Source organism: Oncorhynchus nerka, linkage group LG17 (assembly GCF_034236695.1).
Source record: "Oncorhynchus nerka isolate Pitt River linkage group LG17, Oner_Uvic_2.0, whole genome shotgun sequence".
In the NCBI taxonomy this organism is placed as follows: Eukaryota; Metazoa; Chordata; class Actinopteri; order Salmoniformes; family Salmonidae; genus Oncorhynchus; species Oncorhynchus nerka.
The window spans coordinates 37,010,283-37,032,456 of NC_088412.1; the positions used below are offsets into that span (position 1 = coordinate 37,010,283).

At 40.3% G+C, this 22,174-nt stretch overlaps 1 protein-coding gene across 2 annotated transcripts in view; it reads right to left on the reverse strand.

Annotated features, from left to right (window-relative positions):
- The window catches only part of LOC115145178 (zinc finger protein 644-like), a 43,795-nt gene extending 22,224 nt beyond the window's left edge, over nt 1-21,571 (reverse strand). The window contains exons 1-2 of one of the 2 annotated variants that reach the window (XM_029686507.2): nt 21,473-21,571; nt 17,835-17,884 (exon numbers count right to left, since the gene is read on the reverse strand). The gene's annotated coding sequence lies outside the window, so the exon portion shown is untranslated. Of the gene's footprint in view, nt 1-17,834; nt 17,885-20,485; nt 20,623-21,472 lie in introns of those variants that run through there. The other variant, XM_029686508.2, reaches the window with a different exon arrangement.
- Nucleotides 21,572-22,174: the final 603 nt, after the last annotated feature.

Sequence of the window (22,174 nt, forward strand, 5' to 3'; positions counted from 1 at the left end):
GCATGCTTTTCAACCGTTCGCTGCCTGCACCTGCACGCCCGACTAGCATCACCACCCTGGATGGTTCCGACCTAGAATATGTGGACATCTATAAGTACCTAGGTGTCTGGCTAGAATGTAAACTCTCCTTCCAGACTCATATCAAACATCTCCAATCTAAAATCAAATCTAGTCGGCTTTCTATTTTGCAACAAACCTCATTTGGCCGCCTTTCCTTCCAGTTCTCTGCTGCCTGTGACTGGAACAAATTGCAAAAATTGCTGAAGTTGGAGACTTTTATCTCCCTCACCAACTTTAAACATCTGCTATCTGAGCAGCTAACCGATCGCTGCAGCTGTACATAGTCCATCGGTAAATAGCCCACCCAATTTACCTACCTCATCCCCATACTGTTTTTATTTATTTACTTTTCTGCTCTTTTGCACACCAGTATCTCTACCTGCACATGACCATCTGATCATGTATCACTCCAGTGTTAATCTGCAAAATTATAATTATTCGCCTACCTCCTCATGCCTTTTGCACACAATGTATATAGACTATTTTTTTATACTGTGTTATTGACTTGTTTATTGTTTACTCCATGTGTAACTCTGTGTTGTTGTCTGTTCACACTGCTATGCTTTATCTTGGCCAGGTCGCAGTTGTAAATGAGAACTTGTTCTCAACTAGCCTACCTGGTTAAATAAAGGTGAGAAAAAAAGAAAAAAAAACTTGACGCTTGGCATTCAGGCCAAAGGGTTCAATCTTGGTTTTCATCAGATCTAAGAATCTTGTTTCTCGTGGTCAGAGTGCTTTTAGGTGCCTTTTGGCAAACTCCAAGTGGGTTGTCATGTGCTATTTACTGAGGAGTGGCTTCCGTCTGGCCACTCTCCCATAAAGGCCTAATTGGTGGAGTGCTGCAGAGATGGTTGTCCTTCTGGAAGGTTCTCCCATCTCCACAGAGGAGCTCTGTCAGAATGACCATCAGGTTTTTGGTCACCTCCCTGACCAAGGCCCTTCTCCCCCGATTGCTCAGTTTGATTGGGCGGTCAGCTGCAGTAAGTCTTGGTGGTTCCAAACTTCTTCCATTTAAAAATGATGGAGGCCACTGTGTTCTTGGGGACCTTTAATGCTGCAGAAATGTTTTGGTCCCCGTCCCCAGATCTGTGCCTCAACACAATACTGCCTCGGAGCTCTAAGGACAATTCCTTCGACCTCATGGCTTGGTTTTTGCTCTGACATGCACTGTAGACTGTGGGACCATATATATTAACAGGTGTGCAGTTTCCAAATCATGTCCAATCAATTGAACTGACCACAAGTGGACTCCAATCAAGATGAAACATCTCAAGGATGATCAATGGAAACAGGATGCACCCGAGCTCAATTTCGAGTCTCATAGCAAAGGGTCTGAAAATGTATGTACATGTCTTTGTCATTATGGGGTATTGTGTATAGACTGAATAGGGGGGATTTTTTAAATGGAGTTTAGAAAAAGGCTGTAACGTAACAAAATGTGGAAAAAGTCAACGGGTCTGAACACTTTCCGAAAGCACTGTATGTCCTACAAACACCAGCGTCGAGGGCATTATCACTTTTATACAAAGGGTTACTAACATATTCAAATACCAATTGACCCATTTTCATTACAAACGTTATTTTGATGAAATTATTCATCCTATTTCATTCTTCCACAAGATATAGTCCCGACACAAATCTAGGGTTGCTACCAAGCCAGCTGGTTGTTTGTTCTATCGGTTTGGTTGCTTGAGAAGCGACCCAGTCGTTCGTTCTGAATGTTCCATTGCCATACTGGCTGGCAACGTTCTTATCCTTTGCTTGCTAGCTAGCCAACTAGCAAGCAAGCGATGTACTGGGATGTACACTACAGCCGAGTACATCACTGGGGCCAAGCTTCCTGCAATCCAGGACCTACAATACCAGTCAAAAGAAACGACAGACCATCATTACTTTAGGACATGAAGGTCAGTCAATCCGGAAAATGTCAAGAACTTTGAATGTTTCTTCAAGTGCAGTCGCAAAAACCATCATGCGCTATGATGAAACTGAGGATCGCCACAGAAAAGGAAGACCCAGTCTGCTTTAGAGGATAAGTTCATTAGAGTTACTAGCCTCAGAAATTAAAGAGTTCAAGTAACAGACACATCTCAACATCAACTGTTCAGAGGAGACTGAGTGAATCAGGCCTTCATGATTGAAATTGCTGCAAAGAAACCACCAATAATAAGAAGAGACTTGCTTGGGCAAAGAAACACGATGGACATTAGACAGGTGGAAATCAGTCCTTTGGTCTGATTAGTCCAAATTTGAGATTTTTGGTTCCAACTGCCATGTCCTTGTGAGACCCAGAGTAAGTGAACGGATGAGTGGTTCCCACTAAGAAGCATGGATTAGGAGTAGTGATTAGAAGTGGTTCCCACTGTGAATTATGGAGGAGGAGGAGGTGTGATGGTGCTTTGCTGGTGACACTGTCTGTGATTTATTTAGAATTCAAGGCACACTTAACCAGCATGGCTACCACAGCATTCTGCAGCAATACGCCATCCTTTTTTACGAAGAAGGAGATTGATGAAGTGCTGCATCAGATGACCTGGCCTCCACAATCACCCAACCTCAACCCAATTGAGATGGTTTGGGATGAGTGAGACTGCAGAGTGAAGTAAAAGCAATTAACAAGTGCTCAGCATATGTGGGAACTCCTTCAAGACTGTTGGAAAAGCATTCCAGGTGAAGCTGGTTGAGAGAATGCCAAGGGTGTGCAAAGCTGTCATCAAGGCAAAGGGTGGCATCTTTGAAGAATCCCAGAATTTGTTTAATACTGTTTTGGTTACTACATGATTCCATGTATTATTTCATAGTTTTGATGTCTTTACTATTATTCTACAATGTAGAAATGTACAATAAAGAAAAACCTTTGAATGAGTAGGTGTGTCCAAACTTTTGACTGGTACTGTATATACCAGGCGGTGTCAGAGAAAGGCCCAAAAAATGATCAAAGACTCGAGTCACCCAAGTCCTAGACTGTTCTCTCTGCTACCGCACGGCAAGCGGTACAGGAGCACTAAGTCCAGGTCCAAAAGGCTCCTTAACAGCTTCTACCCTTATGCCATAAGACTGCCGAACAATTAATCAATTGGCAACCTGGACTATATACTTTGACACGCCCCCCCCCCCCCTTTATTTTTTACACTGCTGCTACTCACTGTTTATTATCTATGCTTAGTCACTTTACCCCTACCTACATGTAAAAATGACCTCAACTAACCATTTACCCCCGCACATTGACTCTGTACCGGTACCCCCTGTTATTAGCCTCGTTATTGTTATTTTATTGTGTTACTTTTTATTTTATTTTTACTTTAGTTTATTTAGTAAATAGTTGCTTAACTCTATTTTCTTAAAAGTGCATTGTTGGTTAAGGGCTTGTAAGTAACCTGCTGTGAGTAACCTTACAATATGCGCCGAACCTGCTGTGTTCAGGGGATATGACCAATCAAATTTGATTTGAACTATGGACAGAATAAAGTAGCAGCATTTGCATTTATTTTAGCTGTTTTCTAGTGACATTTATTTGGATACATCCATAACAATGAGCTAATGAGGCGCGATTTCACCTGCGTAGGACACTGTTGTTCAGAGAGGAGCTAGCCAAAAACACAGCTAACACAATCACTTCAAACTGAAGCTGGAAAGACTGCAAACTTGCAACACTTAATTTCATTTGACCTTTTTTTGTATATATGATACCAAAATGCTGATTCATGATTTTGACTGGCTGAGAAACGCCGCCTGCCTGTCTGTCTCGTCCCGACTCCCAACACATTCATTACTATGGGACAGCTGAAGATTGAATTTGAATATTGAAACAATGTTGCAAATATCGGAGACAGACAGCAAGGTTTATACAAATCTCTGCTGTTGAAAATGAAATGTTGATCTAAAAGAAATGTGAGATAATGTCTAGATACTTTTTATAGTAGAGATCACATTTATAAAGTGCCTGGCTGGGCTGATGGGACAGTAGATTGCGCAGTCAAATGGAACAGAGTAAATAGATATTTTAACATCATAGATTTAGCCGGTGGTAACTTGTGGAATAGACACCGGCTGGAATGCGGTTTTAACCAATCAGAATTCAGGATTAGACCCACCCGTTGTATAACAGAATAATAGAACATGCCTCGAGCTTTCTTTCTCTTCTATGGAAAAATAACAAAAACAGCTAGAAAGAAACCCTGATTACACACACAACGATGGCAATAGTGACGTAAAGTTGTAGCAATGTTCTCAAATTTGACTAGCCAGATACATGCTCTGAGAGCAAGCCCCGAATTTCACTTACCAAAATAATAAAAGTCCGGTCAGTCCAAACCGAGTGGACACGTATTCTCTCAATGAGTTAACACTAAGAAGCATGACAAAAAAAACACACAACCATCTCACCCCTCACCCCAAACCTTCCCATGCCCACTATCCAAAAAACAGACGAGAATAAATGAAACGGCTGTGATGGGTAGATTTACTGATGAAAAAAAAAGGTGTAGAGAGAACATTGGGAGTGATAAAAGAGGAGAGGGAGCGAGTGACAGTTGGGTTAAGACAGAAGTCATGTTCAATAGCAGGTAGCAACATCAAACGCTTGAGTTCACAGGGAACCTATGCAACCTTGTCTAGCAGGAGGATTTTCTGTTGTGTGGAGGAGATTATATCTGTTCAAACCGCTGACACGGCCTCATTTGCTGCCCGTAGTGTTAGAGGGGGGATTAAACGATATAAACTTTGAAGCTTTAAACAATACCTTTCAAAATTAAATGGATTAAGGGAGGGATGTCTGATGGGGATTTCCCTGGGCTTTGTTAGTTTTAAACTTCTCTCCTTTTTAAGGAGAAAGGAGGAGAAGGGGAAAAAAAGAGGTATGAGGTTTCTCAGGCATTCATGTGACGGTTTTAATGAGTTCTCTCTCTCACGTTGAGGAGGAGGCCAGGGCCAGTGGCCACAGAGGAGCTGTTTCTGTGTATGTCCCAAATGGCACCCTATTCCCTACATAGTGTACTACTTTTGACCAGAGCCCCTATGGGTCCTGGTCAAAAGTAGTGCGCTATATAGGGAATAGGGTGCCATTCGGGACGCAAACAGCGAACACTACAGCAGACAGATGGCCTCATAAACATCATATCTGCTCTGTTTAGATACACGCACACCAATCCACCCAATACTGAGAGGAAAGGACTCACTAACCAAAGCATTGCCGCCAGACTCATCTACTTGGCTGGTTCTGGCAAGCTGTGCAGTGCTGTTCATGCCTGTTGAAAGTGGCATATTTCCATTTACTACTGTGTTTGTTGCCCCCTTCATGACAATATGCATGAGCTGTTCATTCACCTGTTTTGAATATGTGATGTACACCTAGATGTAGAGATTGCATTGGTAGCTATGCTATTTTTGTTTAAAAAAAAATAGTATGGATGTTGGCTTTTATTAAATGTGATGATTACCATATACTCTAGAGCTTACTATATATAAATAGTTTGGGTGTATATGCATGATACAAGCAGTTGCTATGATTATGATTGGGCATGCTCAGATTGCACCCTGTCATTTCTGGTTGAGATGGAATCCCCCAAAAATATAGGCCAATCAAACTTTGTCGCTACCGCTTTGCTTTAGTCAGACACGTGACCAATCACATGAAAGAGAAGTCAGTGTCAAACTTCTCTCCAAACGGAGGACAGGCTCCTCTCTCTCTGCCGAGTGAGCAGACATCAGTACGCTTAAATCTGGAGAAATGTCAAGCGTCGCACACATCAGGATGAAACACCTCTCATTACCTTTCTTTAAAAACATAATATGAATATCTGGCTCCGTAAGTCGTACAGAGTACATGGCAAGCATGGATCAGGCAGAACAGGGTATACCAAGGACCTCTCACTAGCTAGCTATAGTACAAAGCAACCCAAACTCAATTGATTTATCATTATCAATTAAACAGAACATTGTCCTGATTTAAAGTACTTTTGACTTTTAAATATGTGTGTTGTCCAATATATATTCTGCCGTTTTAAAATTCTTCCAGCAATGTGTGTGTTCTCCAGCTAAATAATGTGTAATCTATCAGGGCGTTAGAGTGTTGCTACATTGCTACTGTGTTGCAGCTGAGCTAAACTATATGGCTGACCAGAAGTGGGGATGTGGTTCTTAGTCCTAGCTAGGCCCATAACCAATAAGCAAATTCTCTGCAACGTCTAACAACATTAATAACAACTGGGCCTGAACTGTTCCACTGGCTAGAAGGAAGGGATATGGCTTTCCCATTCCAAAGAAAGCAATAACATAATAAAATACACCTAGATATAGCCAGGGATACATAGTAAGCAAACAGAAACCTGTCTAATCAAACCAAATGGGTGGTCAGAGACACTGAGCAACTTGAACGCACTGACCCTGACATCACTGGGATTCCCTCTTGTCATTTCTCAAGGTCCACCTATCTAAGCTGTGCATACACACATACTGAAACACAGACACACACCTACACGTCCCCCCCCCCCACACACACACACACCGAGAGACAAACACACAAACGTAACATGAATATTCAGTCATGGTTGTCAATTGCACCTTTCTTGCGTGGATCAAGGAGTGGCCTTGCACCAGGGGTCCTACACCAGTCATTAACATGGGACTGCCACTCCATCAGCCCAGCCTCCAAATAAATCAAAGGGTTGGCCGGGGAAGAAAAGAGGCTAATATTTCCTCAATAACCCCAGAGGCTCCATGGAGAGATGCAAATTGCCTCCCAGGAGACCCAAGGGGGATGTGGAGGAGAAGGGAAGCTGGCTGGGAGGCACCGCACTGGGGAAGCTAATGAGTATAATGGTAAATGTATACAAGGAGAAGTGGAGGAGAGTAGAAGAAAGCCCTCTCTATTCATACCAATTAATATAATCTTATCAATGGATGTACACCGTGGAGAGGTGGGGTGGGCTGGCATATATGGTCTAACCCTTAGCCACTGATCACAGGCGAGGGTTCGACACAGACACACTCCCCACATCCACCTCCTGAGCATGTGTATTATTCAACACAGCCTGTCAGGCCTGGGGGGGGGGGGTTAAGGAGATTTCTCTTTTTAACTCCCCTCTCCTCTCCAGATCAAAACAAATCAGATCAAATCAAAGAGGTTCACAAATGTTCCTTTTTTTTTTAAATTTTATTTTATTTTAGGAGTGAATGATCCCCCATTGTTCTGAGATCTTATCTTTTATAGTATGGGATGTGTCAACATTACAACTGTACTAAATACCACTGTAAGTGGTCTTCTTACACCTGTAATCTGTGCTTTTGAATGTAGATGAATGAATTATATACAGGGGTTTATGGCATCTATTGCTAATACGTGGTATGACGATATAACTTCATGTATTATTATGCTGCTTTAAGAGTGATTGCATCAGTGTGTACACATACAGAAAAAAAACATCCACAGAATAAGGATTTTGTGAAAAATGATTTGATCTTCCATTCCTTTTATTTATTTATTTCATTCGTTTGTTTGTTATTTTCTTCTCACTAACTTTCTCTTTTATTAACCGAAGCCGCGGGATTCATTTCAAGTTGACTTTTCAAAGACTCCCACTCTGCTGTTCCCCAGGCAGTGTTTTCATCAACAGCATTAGGTTTACACACAATGCACCCCTGATCTTGAAGCCCTCAACACATGTTCAACTCTGACGACTCAGCTTATTAGTTTATTACCGTTAAATCACTATCAAAGTCAAACATGAGTGAGTCTTTCGAAACTGTAACATAGAGCTTGTTCAAAATATTTCCCTCTCTCAAACAATTCAGTTTATTACTATCAATCATTAACGTCAACCCAGTTGAACATGCGTATCTGTAAGACACACACCCTTCATCAGTTTCTGTTTACATATTACATGTCTTTTCATATCTCTGCATCTTTACTTCAATAGAGCAGGCTATAAGCAATAAAGCAGAGATTTACCAAACTGTCAATTACCTCAAGTCATCAGATAACTGAGTACTGGTATTAACTAACATTAATCAATGACTGTTGTAATCACATGGGCGCACTAGACAGATTTGTATCGTGAGAGGTATATCACCGTAACCTGATCACATGTATGTGGACCTCTTCCAATACCAACCGAGACCAACAGATGGCCCTGCTGCAGCCTTCCTGTCCTGTACAACACCGGTGGACTGGACACAGCACTTCACCCGGCAGAGACTCCACACACTATGAAACACTAGAAGACTGAACTGTGAGTCAGCAAGGTACTGTGTACTTCATTCTATATAAGCGGTAAAGAATAACTGTACCAATGGAGGAAAACAACATCTATTTTTACTCCTATCTTCATACTATCACATATTAAGTCCAACGATCTGAGTAGGATGCTGTCATTTACCAGATAACAGTCCTTCAATGCAATTTTATTAGAATGTATAATAGAACCTCCATGCATTCAGAATAATGAGGTTTCCAGCAGTTTAGTACAGCAGCATTAGTATGGACAGCTGACTGTGTGGATGTCTTACCCCTCTTAAGAAGTGAATACTCAAATCAGAACAGGACTTAGTTTAAGGGAGCATTTGCACTGCCCTAAAAAGGGCAAAAAAATCCTTCAAAAACATAAAATGAAATAAAGTCCCTGATCTATCCTTCTGAAGGTCATTTATAAATATAGATGAACAGAACGTGTCCAGAAGGAGCTGATTGGACGAGGATTTGTCTCCCTGAGATGGTTGAGAGGAGAGAAAGGAAGGTTAATCACGATGAAACTACCCATAGGTATAACGGTAGGCTTAGAATGCCATACTTCATTCAGTGTACCCATATAAACCTTAGCATCAGCATAATTGTAGCTAACCTGTGTACCCCTACACTCAAATCTCTAAAATATCACATCAAACTAAAGAATAAATGGTCAATTTAATGAGGAGGACCACAACCTTCATAGATATCACAGAACGGTCCAGCTGCCTTGTTACTAATGTAGTGGCAAACTTCTGCCTTCATCCTTTCAATCAATACAGACAGAGGATTTACATTTTTGGTTAATTGGCGCTCAATGAGTGAATAGCTTCTACATCAATAGAATATTCTTGCGGCCTTGGTCGGATCGATCCTGGAATCTGCCCAAGCATTTACAAACATGTATTTTCCAACTTAGCCTTCTTGTCTGTGGTCTAGCATGTGGTTACGTTTGGATTACATTTTGTGGTCACATCATTTTGTGGATTATATTATTGCTACAGAATGGAAATACGAATGATTGAAATATCACTAAATGTACCTGTAAATATTATGTGCATTCAACATACTGAAGATGTATCTATTTCAGTCATTAGTAAAACATTGTATACAGTTAACATCTTAGAAAGAGTTTAATTTAGTATGGAAAAGAAGGAAGTGTCCATCAGTTTTCTCTGAAATATTGAGAAGGAACAAAATGGATCGTCTTGTAAGGACTGCCTTCACTGTTGTCAGACAAATACCTGTCTTAAAATGATAGACTGCAATGACAAATCAAAAATAGTAATGAATCACTTATTATTAGGTGCTTTCTATAATGCTTGCTTATGCTATGGGCCATTGTTCATCTAGGCTTGTGATTCAACTCCTCTGAATAAGGGGTTCAAGCATTAGTGATCATAGTGTGCCCCTTAGTGGTGGGAACGCTCTGTAACCTGACAGAGCTGTTGGAGGACAACAGCCCGAGAGGCTGGATTTGTAGAAACACTTCAACAGGCCTGTGTTACTGGAGTGGCCAGTGAGGTTAGGGGTCAAAACCCCAGCAGACCTTCTAGGGGCCAGGGCCCTCTCTCTACACATGATACACTATATAGTCCCGGTGGGGGACCAACAGGGAACATTGTGAATGTTATGAGGACATCACGTTACCTGGGATATAGATCAAACATACCATAAAATAAAATATAATATTCATTTCAATATTACTTCAATATTACTAGATCACACACAGAGCCTTCAGAAAGTATGCATACCATAGCCTGAATTTAAAATGGATGAACCTTTTACTGCAGCGTGCTAAATCAGAGTATTTCTTGTTAGTCTTTAACAAATCTATTTTGAAACAAAAGTATACACCTCACACATATGGTTATGGGCTTAAAAAAAGAAGACACCTGTACCATGTCAGATATAGAGATGAAATGTATTCAATTTTGAGTTTGCATCCCAATATTACACTTTATATACATTACAGAAGACTGAAATATAACAAGGAGGATTTTGTTAAATAATGATTACTAATTTGGAAATTCTGAATAATATTTTTAACATTCCACCAGTAGAGGGCGATTTGGTAATTTGACTCCAGGAAATGGATATATAGAGATTTTTTCTCTCTCACCCATTTATAAACAATACCATAATGACAAAGTGAGAAAACATGTTTTTAGAAATCTTTGCAAATTGATTGAAACTGAAATACCTCATTTACATAAGTATTCACACCATGAGTCAATACATGTTAGAATCACTTTTGGCAGTGATCAAAGCTGTGAGTCTTTATGGGTAAGTCTCTAAGAGCTTTGCACAGCTGGATTGTACAATATTTGCCCATTACTGTTTTCAAAATTCTGAAGTCCTGTCAAATTGGCTGTTGATCATTGCTAGACAACCATTTTCAGGTTTTGCCATAGATTTTCAAGCCGATTTGAGTCAAAACTGTAACTAGGCCACTCGGGAACATTCAATGTCATCTTGGTAAGCAACTCCAGTGTATATTTGGCCTTGTGTTCTCGGTTTATTGTCCTGCTGAAAGGTGAATTTGTCTCCCAGTGTCTGTTGGAAAGCAGACTGAACCAGGTTTTCCTTCGGGATTTTGCCTGTGCTTAGCTCTATTCCATTTATTTTTATCCTAAAAAAAACTCCCTACTCCATGCCAATGACAACCATACCCATAACATGATGCAGGCAACACCATACTTTATGTGTTGCGTTGGATTTGCCACAAACATAACACTTTGTATTCAGGAAATAAAGTTCATTTCTTTGCCAAATGTTTTGCAGTTTTACTTAGGTGCCTTATTGCAGACATGACACATGTTTTGGAATATTTTTTATTCTGTACACGCTTCCTTCTTTTCACTCTCTCATTTAGGTTAGTATTGTGGAGTAACTACAATGTTGTTAATCCATCCACAGTTTACTCCTATTCCTATCACAGCCGTTAAACTTTGTAACTGTTTTAAATCCCTGAGTGGTTCCCTTCCTCTCTGGCAACAGAGTTAGGAAGGACACCTGTATCTTTGTAGTGACTGGGTGTATTGATACACCATCCAAAGTGTAATTAATAACAGCACCATGCTCAAAGGGATATTCAATGTCTGGTTTTTGTTTTTTGCCATTGGAAAACCTCCCTGGTCTTTGTGGTTGAATCTGTATTTGATATTCACTGCCCGACTGAGGGACCTTACAGATAATTGTATTTGTGTGTTACAGAGATGAGGCAGTCATTCAACAATCATGTTAAACACTATTATTGCATACAGTGAGTCCACGCAACTTATTGTGTGACTTTTTAAGCACATTTTTACTCCTGAATTTATTAAGGCTTGCAATAGACTCGAGACATTGGGACATTTCATTTTTTAATTTTTAATTAGTTTGTAAACATTTCTGAAAACATAATTCCACTTTGACATTATGGGGTATTATTTTGTGTTGGCCAGTTTTTCTTCAATTTAATAAATGTTAAATTCAGGCTGAAATAAATCTAATCACACCCAGCTATATTATAAAGAACTGTTCATACATCTGAGCTACAGCTTCAGGTATTATGGCAGTATGTTTGGTGAGAGAGAACTGTGCCTCATAATTATCACATCTCGACAAAACGCATTCACATTATTGTGTGTTCAAATCCCTTTCCTTCATATAAATATTACCTGAAAATATTATCAATCATGCATAACTTGTTCAATTTTAAATTGAATCTACATGTATACAGGTATGCAAAGTTATGGTTAATACTTAGTTCAGCACAAAATACAATCATATACAGTACCAGTCAAAAGTCTGACCACAACAACTCATTCAAGGGTTTTTCTTTATTTGTACTATTTTCTACATTGTAGAATAATACAGAAGACATCAAAACAATGAAATAACACATATGGAATCATGTAGTAACCAAAAAAGTGTTAAACAAATCAAAATATTTGAGATTCTTCAAAGTAGCCACCCTTTGCCTTGATGACAGATTTGCACACTTGGCATCAACCAGCTTCACCTGGAATACTTTTTCAACAGTCTTGAAGGAGTTCCCACATATCCTGAGCACATGTTGGCTGCTTTTCCCCAACTCATACCAACCCATCTCAATTGGGTTGAGATCGGGTGATTGTGGAGGGGGTGTGTTGGCTCATTGTCCTGTTGAAAAACAAAGGATAGTCCCACTATGCGCAAACCAGATAGGATGGCGTATTGCTGCAGAATGCTGGGGTAGCCATGCTGGTTAAGTGTGCCTTGAATTCTAAATAAATCACAGACAGTGTCACCAGCAAAGTACCCCCACACCATCACACCTCCTCCTCCAAGCTTCACGGTGGGAACCACACATGCATCATCCGTTCACCTACTCTGCGTCTCGCAAAGACACGGCGGTTGGAACCAAACATCTCCAATTTGGAGACCAAAGGATAGATTTCCACCGGTCTAATGTCTATTGCTCGTGTTTCTTGGACCAAGCAAATCTCTTCTTATTGGTGTCCTTTAGTAATGGTTTCTTTGCAGCAATTCGACCATGAAAGAAAGCCTAATTTACGCAATCCCCTCTGAACAGTTGATTTTGAGATGTGTCTGTTACTTGAACTCCGTGAAGCATTTATTGGGGCTGCAATTTTTGAGGCTGGTAACTCTAATGAATGTATCCTCTGCAACAGGCAGTCCTCATGAGAGCCAGTTTCATCACAGCACTTGATGGTTTTTGAGACTGCACTTGAAGAAACTTTCACAGTTTTTGACATTTTCCCGGATTGACTGACCATGTCTTAAAGTAATGATGGACTGTCATTTCTCTTCGCTTATTTGAGCTGTTCTTGCCATAATATGGACTTGGTCTTTTACCAAAACGGCTATCTTCTGTATACCAACCCTACCATGTCACATCACAACTGACTGGCTGAAATGCATTAAGAAGGAAATAAATTCCACCAATGTTCATTGAAATGCATTCCAGGTGACTACCTCATGAAGCTGGTTGAGAGAATGCCAAGAGTGTGCAAAGCTGTCATCCAGGCAAAGGGTAGTAATTGAAGAATCTCAAATATAAAATATATTTTCATTTCTTTAACACTATTTTGGTTACTAGATGATTCTATATTTGTTATTTCATAGTTTTGATGTCTTCAGTATTATTATAAAATGTAGAAAAGAGTAAAAATAAAGAAAAAACCCTGGAATAGGTAGGTGTGTCCAAACTTTTGACTGGTACTGTACATTTCACTAATGGGCAATTCCATGCCAGCATGAGCGGAAAATATTTATGATATCTCAGATTGTTCAGGCAATTCTCACATTGAAACTTAATTGGGAGGAAGTATGATTGACATGCTATTTACATTAGTATCACAATCCATTTTATAGAAAATGATGATGACAATCATGGACGGTAGATAGGCTAGCGGTTAAAGAGGCCAGCCAGAAATCGGAGGGTTGCAAGTGAGCTGGCAAACAAAGGGTTGCTAATATCAAATACTAGATGCCAGTGCCTGACGTTGTGCCCTTTATCAAGGACCTTAACCCCCCCACAACAACAACTCCCCGGGCACCCAGTGTGCCAGCACCACTCCAAAAACCTGTATATGTATGTGTCATTCAGAGAGGTTGAGTTAAGAGCGGAAGTCAAATTGTGATTGGACCTTGTGTGCAATTGATTAACAAAAGTTAGTTTGATGTTCATCATGATGAAAGTGGCCATTTTAGGCCCTTTTTAGACCTATACATGCCTCCTGTGGTACCTTATGATCCGTTGATGATACAAACAACATCGTGTTGTCGTTATAGTCATTATAGTGTGCTCTCAGTGGTGTCATGCACCCATTAATTTAGAAGGGGTATGAAGTACATTAGGATGGAAGGGGGTGATGTGCCCCCTTCTGGAAGTTGGAGAAGTTGCATTGTTCAAACACCTGAAACAGCTTTTTCCTGAAATATAAACCCATAATCATTATCCCCTAATTCTATATACAAAAATATTATATTTTTCTGCATAGGTAATCTTAGTTAAGATAGTTAAACAAGCTACTCTAACTTGATTGATAGTCTGAAATGGCTTGGTAGCTAGTGATGAGGTTGAAAGATAGGGAACCTATCTAGCTGGCTAGCTAAAGTCAACTTCATAAAAATTGATTGGTGGCTAGTATTACAGAGAAACAATCCACACATGTTTTAATTATTCATCAAGAAGGAATCAATAGGCTACACAGCTTGATCAAATTAATTTACGAACTTACCTCCGGCAGCTAAAATACATTATTGGCAGCTCAAATCAAATGCTGTGTAAGTCACAATACGCTGTGTGTTTTCTCTTTCGCCACCGACAATACTGCACACACTAGAGTAGCCTTGTCCAGTCAGTGTTCCAGGGGACATGTGCCTGTGTGCCCAATGTGGGCATGACGCCACTGTCTGCTCTAACATGTGGAGTATGTCTAGATTCTGAAATACACATTTTCACATGAATTTATTCAACATTAAAAATATTAACATGAATATCTCAAACCAGCCCTTTTAGATTGTGTTCATTTTAAGACATATTGCTTGGAACAATAAAAAAAAAGGAAAATAAAATAGTAAATAAAATAAAATAGTACAAATAAATAAAACAATTCTGGGACACTGTAAAGTCCATGGAGAATAAGAGCACCTCCTCCCAGCTGCCCACTGCACTGAGGCTGGGAAACACTGTCACCACCGATAAATCCAATATAAATAAGCATTTTTCTACAGCTGGCCATGCTTTCCACCTGGCTACCCCTACTCCGATCAACAGCCCTCCCCCCCACAGCAACTCACCCAAGCCTCCCCCATTTCTCCTTCACCCAAATCCAGATAGCTGATGTTCTGAAAGAGCTGCAATATCTGGACCCCTACAAATCAGCCAGGCAAGACAATCTGGTCCCACTCTTTCTAAAATTATCTGCCGGAATTGTTGCAACCCCAATTACAAGCCTGTTCAACCGCTCTTTCGTATCGTCTGAGATTCCCATAGATTGGAAAGCAGCCGCGGTCATCCCCCTCTTCAAAGGGGGAGACACTCTAGACGCAAACTGCTACAAACCTATCTATCCTACCCTGACTTTCTAAGGTCTTCGAAAAGCCAAGTTAACCAACCGATTACCGACCATTTCGAATCCCATTGTACCTTCTCCGCTATGCAATCTGGTTTCAGAGCTGGTCATGGGTGCACCTCAGCCACGCCCAAGGTCCTAAAACAATATCATAACCGCAATCGATAAGAGACATTACTGTGCAGCCGTATTCATCGACCTGGCTAAGGCTTTCGACTCTGTCAATCACAACATTCTTATTGGCAGACTCAACAGCCTTGGTTTCTCAAATGATTGCCTCGCCTGGTTTACCAACTACTTCTCTGATAGAGTTCAGTATGTCAAATCGGAGGGCCTATTGTCCGGACCTCTGGTAGTCTCTATGGGGGTGCCACAGGGTTCAATTCTCGGGCTGACTCTCTTCTCTGTATACATCAATGATGTCGCTCTTGCTGCTGGTGATTCTTTGATCCACCTCTACGCAGATGACACCATTCTGTATACCTCTGGCCCTTCTTTGGACACTGTGTTAACTAACCTCCAGACGAGCTTCAATGCCATACAACTTTCCTTCCGTGGCCTCCAACTGCTCTTAAATGCAAGTAAAACTAAATGCATGCCCTTCAACCGATCGCTGCCCGCACCTGCCCGGCCGTCCAGCATTACTACTCTGGACGGTTCTGACAACTACAAATACCTAGGTGTCTGGTTAGACTGTAAACCCTCCTTCCAGACTCACATTAAGCATCTTCAATCCAAAATTAATTTATTTCGCAACAAAGCATCCTTCACTCATGCTGCCAAACATACCCTCGTAAAACTGACCATCCTACCGATCCTCGACGATGTAATTTACAAAATAGCCTCCAACACTCTACTCAACAAATTGGATGCAGTCTATCACAGTGCCATCCGTTTTACCACCAAAACCCCATATACTACCCACCACTGCGACCTGTATGCTTTTGTTGGCTGGCCCTCGCTTCATACTCGTCGCCAAACCCACTGGCTCCAGGTCATCTACAAGTCTCTGTTAGGTAAAGCCCCACCTTATCCCAGCTCACTGGTCACCATAGCAGCTCCAGCAGGAATATCTCACTGGTCACCCCAAAAGCCAATTCTTCCTTTGGCCGCCTCTCCTTCCAGTTCTCTGCTGCCAATGACTGGAGCGAACTGCAAAAATCACTAAAGCTGGAGACTCTTATCTCCCTCACAAGCTTTAAGCACCAGCTGTCAGAGCAGCTCACAGATCACTGCACCTGTACATAGCCCATCTGTAAATAGCCCATCCAACTACCTCATCCCCATACTGTATTTATTTATTTATCTTGCTCCTTTGCACCCCAGTATCTCTACTTGCACATTCATCTTCTGCACATTCTACCATTCCGGTGTTTAATTGCTATATTGTAATTACTTTGCTACCATGGCCTATTTATTGCCTTTACCTCCCTTATCCTACCTCATTTGCACATGCTGTATATAGACTTTCTCTACTGTATTATTGATTGTATGTTTGTTTATTCCATGTGTAACTCTGTGTTGTTGTATGTGGCGAACTGCTTTGTATTTTCTTGACCAGGTCGCAGTTACAAATGAGAACTTGTTCTCAACTAGCCTACCTGGTTAAATAAAGGTGAAATATATACATTTTTTTTTTTTAAATAGTCTACAAGTACATACAATTTCCAGAGTGGGCTCTCTTCTAATTCTGAAGTTCTGACGTTACATTTTATGAGCACCAAGAACACAGTGAATGGTAAATGGATTCAAAGGGAACTCGCTCTACTGGTGATTTTCTGAAAGTGCAATCCTAAAGGACGGCTGTGATTGGTTAAATGACCTATAATGTACATTGCTATGTATAAAATGGGTCATTTAGTTATAAGTACCAGTGAGCCCACTCTGGAAATGTTATGTATTTAAATAGTATATTGTTCCAAACAATGTGTACAAATAAGCTAAATCAAAAAAAGGTTGTTCTGATCTATTCATATTAATATTTGTAATGTTTAATAAATTAATGCAAAAATGTGTATTTCAGAATCCACGTTATAGCACACTATAAGGAGTATATTGACTGTCACACCTGTCCTTGTGATTGTCTCCCCCCCAGGTGTCGCTTATTTTCCCTGGTGTATTTATCCCTGTGTTTCCTGTCTCTCTGTGCCAGTTCGTCTTGTATGTCTTTGCCCTTGCCTGTTTTCTGGACTCCGTAGCCGCCTGCCTACCCTGACCCCGAGCCTGCATGTCCCTCTGTACCTCCTGGACTCTGAACTGGTTTTTAGCTTTTGCCTGTCCACGACCATTCCCTTGCCTACCCCTTTTGGAGTGATTAATAAATATCAAAGACTCAAACCATCTGCATCTGGGTCTCGCCTTATGTCCTTATAATTGACACCAAGATGTTGTCTGTATCATATACGGTTCACGGATCATAAGATCTTGTGGAATACCCTAATGCTTATGGTTTACTAATAGATGATTCCAAAGCAGTCATTACTTACCAGTCTATTACAAACCATTGGTTCCACCCTACGGTCTTCTGAAAACCCACCTGTAATAAAGAAATAAACATTTTATTGATATATTCATACACTAATATAACACAGTATCATAACTTGCATGATAAAAGTGATACAGAAATGTTCCCTAAATGGCAATGGTCAATGGCAGTGTTGGCTACTTAAGTAGCTTCAATAGGACATTTCCAAGATTCAATGGTTTGTACTAAGAAAATATTGTCAATGTGTGCCACGTCATTCAATCCTTCTGCTCTTATTTCCTTTTGCCACTAATAGTTTTTTTCTATATGTAATGTTCTTAGTACTATATCCTTCCTAAAGAGTACTCAAATCTTATCTCTCTGCAGCTACTGAATCAGGGCAGTGTACTCCCATTAAAGTAGTCCCTGGCCTCTTCATTTATAGCAGTATGAGTGCCTACAGACTCAGAATGTGTTCCAAATGGCACCCTATATAGTGCACTACTTTTGACCATAACCCTATGGGCCCTGGCTAAGAGTAGTGCACTATATAGGGAATAGCATGCCATTTGTGATGCTGCCTCTGTAAACATGACTGTTTTGCTATGCCGTGCATTCTGGGAATTCTGTCGGCTTGGTTAAAATATTTGACCTTGTTTAAGTAACATATAATCAATTTGCGGTTAACTTGCCTCGTCAATCTGATTTATTGAGTCAAACTGTGAAATCAGTTTACAAGGAATTTGCTGTGTGTGTTTTAAGCCAGAATGTAGATCAAGTTTCAAATAAAGTAAATATAATTTGATTTGTCATAATCATAGCTTATTCTAATATATTATAAATGCTTTGGCATTTGCATGTATTTCAGGTATAGTGTAATTGGGGTAAGTTACTCCCATACCTACCAACTGAAAGGTGTTCTTAATGTGGGCCTAATTCATTATATCCTAGCAGTTGCTGTGGCAGATGCCCTTCAAAGTGCAAAGATGTCAGTGTCCTTAAAGTAGGCAACTGCAGGAATCTGTTTCTAGAAAATCTGTGTCAATAAACAATGGTTTAGAAAACAGCAGGGCATTCAGAGACATGCTCCTCATATGACGCATATCAGATATTGGAATGTAATGGACACAGTGGAGCAAAGTGACATGTATAGGACTACATGCAAATAGGACTTGATTTCTATGATATTCTATCATTAGTATTCAATGAGTGTAGGCTATTACATGACAGCAGAACAAAATAATGTTTTAGAATAGAACAGAACTTTAAGGTGGAACTGACAGCGTTTTCACTACTCTGCAGGTATGAAACAAACAGAGTCATAATATTAGTCCAAGATATCAAATCCCCAGTTTATGCTACAAAATCAACTTCATAAGAGGTTTTAAAAATAGGTTATATTTGACAAAAAAATCCATGATGTACAGTAAGACATTGTTGGCTGAATAAATGGATGCAGATCAATGCATGATTAATATAAGTAGTCCAACAAATATTGCTATCAGGTTGTAAATCACAGTTGGCCTGGTACTTTGTTTGCTGCCTCCACCCATTCGGGACACAATGTAACTAAGGCTGGGAATGTCAATTACAATCAAACTAGTAAGGGCAATGATCACAAGACAGTCATAATGTGGCTAATAGCCTACTGTATCTGTTTATTTAACAAGTTAATAACACGGAGCCTAACGTTAGCTAACTAGCTAGCTGCTGGGAGGATGTCATGTCATTGGAGGAGTGGATGAGTGAGAGACTTATTCCCTCATATAGTTTCAGTGGCTACAGCTAGAGATACAGGTGTCATTTGGTTAGCTGGCAAGAAATTTGAATCGCTATGCTAGCTAGCTATGCTGAACTTGAACGACTGTTATCCAGTTAGTATATCTCTTGGGTTCGTAAATTCACTCCGGCTATCTACTCTGACTTCAAAGCACTCTCGTCTTGAGTAGGCCAGAGCGCAGAATAACTGCTGAATTTATGAACGCTCAACACCCGCTGAATATGACCTGTAAAAGTCGGCAAAAAAAGTTATTACATTCTTCCGTGCAGCACAGTTAGTCACTAACGCTCTAGATAACATGTAAACGGTCTAACCAGCTCTGCTAGGGCGAGTAAAATGGTCAATAGTGAGGTGTTCTCTCATTTGTGTCTGGAAGTCGCAAGCAAGCTAACCACCTTTAGCCAGTTAGCTTGGGTGATTGACTGCCGTTGTGAGGAACACTCCGATCAACCCTACACCTCCGGCATGAGAATCCAGTGTCAATAGTGCAGTGTGCGCTCAGAAAGCGAAACGTTCTCAATTTACCAGCAGACAATCTGACAATGCTCTGAATTTACGAACACAGAGCCCACTCTAACACACTGGAGGCAATTTACGAGCACACCCTTAGTTGTCAATCAAATGTATTTGGTATCGATCAAATGGGCATGCAGGCATATTCCCATTCAGTTGTCAAAACGTGCGTTGGGATAAGCATGCATTGGCAGGCAAACTACAGAAAAACACTATTCCCGATTGTTTATAAGTGAAATTTTGACGGCCAACTAGCTGAAAAGGTTTCAGAGGGTTCATCCAATGTTCCCTCGTTAGAGTTTAGCTCATCTCACTCTTGTTAGTATTAGTTGTTGATCTTGTTGTTATTGATGAGCATAACTGAGGGAAAGCGAGCCTACCTTTTCATGGTTGTTTGATCAATACGTTTCCAAATATGAGAAGACGCCAGTGCTACATATTTGCAGAAATCCATTCTGGTTCATGTTGAGGCTTTTGGCGAATGCATTCTAATGATCTAAAGTTATGCTGTTGCAACTGTCTGTAAACAAACACATAGTCCAGTTCAAAGTGAATTATGGCAGGCCAGTATGGCAAATGGCTTATTTGCATAAAGGCCTACTGTAGCTCTGATTGGCTATGGCTCACTGGTTTGGGTAGACTCTGGTACTGGACAAGACAGGTGTTTTTATTAGGTTTTATTTACTGCAGTGTCTATTAATTGTCCAAATGCACGGCCGCTTTCCCACTCTATATTGCTATAGAATTTTCACAAATGCCTTTACTTCATTCCCAAACATTTTATGAATTCATGGAAATGTGAAAATGGCTACATTCCTACAGAGTAGGCTACAGAAACAAAAAAGAATATATTTACTAAAAGAAACTAAACACTTTTGGAATGGTGCTCAACTACTGTAGCGGGCGGCAGGTAGCCTAGTGGTTAGAGCGTTGGGTCAGTAACCGAAGAATTGATGGATTATATCCCCGAGTTGACTAGGTAAAAATCTGTCGTTCTGCCCCTGAACAAGGCAGTTAACCCACTGTTCCCCGGTAGGCCGTCACTGTAAATAATAATTTGTTGTTAATTAATAAAGGTTCAATTTAAAAAACTTTTAAAAAACAAACAATACAGTCAGGACTTAAACAATGGAGTGCATACATTTGTGAATGGCAGTCAAATCCATCAGATACGGTCGATTATGAATGTCGAGCCCAGTGTCTTGCGTTAAATCATCTCTATGCCAGTATGGTGCCAGTGTGTCCCCGCTATGTTCCCTGACCAATAAAACCAAGAGCTACCACGAACCTATCAACATGACAACACCCGATACGTCAATATACTAATCAATTGCCTATAGACATGTGTATAGAAGCATGAAACCTACCTTCCCAATGCAAAAAACAATAATAATTGGAACGTTTGTCATTACACTTGACATTATGTTTTTCGTCCTCCATCCACTACACTGTCGCCATTTTGCTTAAAATTCTGCAGGTTAAACTATAATCTGAGAGGTATTTTCGCAGCGGATAATTTTTTAAAATGTCAGTTGAATAGCACAGCGCATGGGACCTCTCTCGTTGATTCTGCAAAATGCCATGAACATAATGTCATAGAATCTGTATTTTATTCCACTCCTGCTCATTTTAATTGTGGCAATGATCTCAACAAAACGAACCTTCCCCTATTCAAAATATGGATCATCCCAGAACCAGATCACTGTAGAAAAATCGTTGGGTTAAATTGAGCTTGGAAGATGGTCAAACTGTGGGGTGTAGTAGAGTGATACAGTTAACCAACACACACCGTCAAATATTATCATAACACAGTAGAACATTACATTGTAGCCTGACACCATCAAATGTTACATATTACTGTACATAGATTTCACTCAACATTGTATTGGACAGGTAGCCTCTTACAAATCCTCCTGATCTCGCGAGTTTACATTCTATTTGGAAAGAATGTAAACTTACGTTCTATTGTGGGCACGAACTATCTTGATCTCGCGATGGTTCGTACGAGGCTTTTGGACAGGTGGGAGTGGGGGGAAAGGACATAATAGCGAAGGTACATTAAGACATTA